The sequence below is a fragment of the Arachis stenosperma genome, chromosome 3, assembly GCF_014773155.1.
Source record: "Arachis stenosperma cultivar V10309 chromosome 3, arast.V10309.gnm1.PFL2, whole genome shotgun sequence".
NCBI lineage: Eukaryota > Viridiplantae > Streptophyta > Magnoliopsida > Fabales > Fabaceae > Arachis > Arachis stenosperma.
In genome coordinates this window covers 26,596,466-26,598,761 of record NC_080379.1, presented here as the reverse complement: position 1 = coordinate 26,598,761, position 2,296 = coordinate 26,596,466, and the positions used below count along the sequence as shown (strand labels likewise).

At 37.4% G+C, this 2,296-nt stretch overlaps 1 non-coding gene across 1 annotated transcript; it reads left to right on the top strand.

Annotated features, from left to right (window-relative positions):
* Window positions 1-726: 726 nt before the first annotated feature.
* LOC130971803 (small nucleolar RNA R71) lies at window positions 727-834 on the top strand. Its single transcript, XR_009083012.1, has one exon. It is a non-coding gene; the product is annotated as a small nucleolar RNA R71 (small nucleolar RNA).
* The last annotated feature ends 1,462 nt before the right edge of the window (window positions 835-2,296 follow it).

Here is a 2,296-nt window from a genome sequence, read left to right as displayed (position 1 = left end):
TTTTGTATTACTTGGGAGAGTACTAGGAGGGAGTTCAGTAACTTTCTTGCTCAGCTGACCCACTTGTCCTTCCAAATTTCTGATGGAGGACCTTGTTTCATTCATGAAACTTTGAGTGGTCTTTATTAGATCAGAGACCATTGTTGCTAAGTCAGAAGTATTCTGCTTAGAACTCTCTGTCTGTTGCTGAGAAGATGATGGAAAAGGCTTGCCATTGCTAAACCTGTTTCTTCCACCATTATTGTTATTGAAACCTTGTTGAGGTCTCTCTTGATTCTTCCATGAGAGATTTGGGTGATTTCTCCATGAAGAATTGTAGGTATTTCCATAGGGTTCTCCTAGGTAATTCACCTCTTCCATGGAAGGGTTCTCAGGATCATAAGCTTCTTCCTCAGATGAAGCATCCTTAGTACTGTTTGGTGCATTTTGCATTCCAGACAGACTTTGAGAAATCAAATTGACTTGTTGAGTCAATATCTTGTTCTGAGCCAATATGGCATTCAGAGTGTCAATCTCAAGAACTCCTTTCTTCTGACTAGTCCCATTGTTCACAGGATTCCTTTCAGAAGTGTACATGAATTGGTTATTTGCAACCATTTCAATCAATTCTTGAGCTTCTGCAGGCGTCTTCTTCAGATGAAGAGATCCTCCAGCAGAGCTATCCAAGGACATCTTAGATAGTTCAGAGAGACCATCATAGAAAATACCTATGATGCTCCATTCAGAAAGCATGTCTGAAGGACATCTTCTGATTAATTGTTTGTATCTTTCCCAAGCTTCATAGAGGGATTCTCCATCCTTCTGTCTGAAGGTTTGGACTTCCACTCTAAGCTTACTCCATCTTTGTGGTGGAAAGAACTTTGCCAAGAAGGCATTGACTAGCTTTTCCCAAGAGTCCAGGCTTTCTTTAGGTTGAGAATCCAACCATATTCTAGCTCTGTCTCTTACAGCAAAAGGGAATAGCATCAGTCTATAGACCTCAGGGTTAACCCCATTAGTCTTGACTGTGTCACAGATTTGCAAGAATTCAGCTAAAAACTGATGAGGATCTTCCATTGGAAGTCCATGGAACTTGCAATTCTGTTGCATTAGAGAAACTAATTGAGGCTTAAGCTCAAAGTTGTTTGCTCCAATGGCAGGGATAGAGATGCTTCTCCCATAGAAGTCGGGAGTAGGTGCAGTAAAGTCACCCAGCACCTTCCTTGCATTGTTGGCATTGTTGTTGTTTTCGGCTGCCATGGGTTCTTCTTCTTTGAAGAATTCGGTCAGGTCCTCTAAAGAGAGTTGTGCTTTGGCTTCTCTTAGCTTTCTCTTCAAGGTCCTTTCGGGTTCAGGATCAGCTTCAACAAGAATGCCTTTGTCTCTACTCCTGCTCATATGAAAGAGAAGAGAAAAAGAAAATGTGGAATCCTCTATGTCACAGTATAGAGATTCCTTGAAATGTCAGAGGAAAAGAGAAATAGAAAGAAGAAGGGGAAGAAGAATTCGAACTTTAATTAGATAAGGTTCGAATTGTGCATTTAGAAGGAGTGGTACTCCATAAATAGAAGGATGTGAGAAGGAGGGAAGAGGATTTTCGAAAATTCAATTAAAAGATTTTGAAAACATTTTGAAAATTTGATTGATAATTTTCGAAAATTGAAAGTGGAAGAGAAATCAAGTGATTTTTGAAAAAGATTTTGAAATTAGAAACTAAAAAGATTTGATTGAAAACTAATTTGAAAAGATATGATAAAAAAAATATGATTGAAAGGTTATTGTCTTAAAAAGATGTGATTGAGAAGATATGATTTGAAAACCATTTTAAAAGATATGTTTTGAAAATTATTTTAAAAGATTTGATTTGGAAAATTAGTGACTTGCCTAACAAGAAAAGATATGATTCAAACATAAAACCTTCCTTAACAGAAAAGGCAAAAAATGTTCAATCAAATCATTAATTGTTAGTAAGTATCTTTGAAAGGAAAGAAATTAATTTTGAAAACATTTGAGTGAAAAGATTTGATTTGAAAAAGATTTGATTTTGAAAAACTTGAAAAAAATTGATTTGAAAACAAAATCTTCTCCCTAGCACCATCCTGGCGTTAAACGCCCAGAATGGTATACATTCTGGCGTTTAACGCCCAAAATGCTACCTCTTTGGGTGTTAAACGCCCAACCAGGTGCCCTGGCTGGCGTTTAAACGCCAGTCTGCCTTCTTCACTGGGCATTTTTGAATGCTCAGCTTTTTCTGTATAATTCCTCTGCAGTGTGTTCTGAATCTTCAATCCCTTGTATCATTGACTTGAAAAGACAC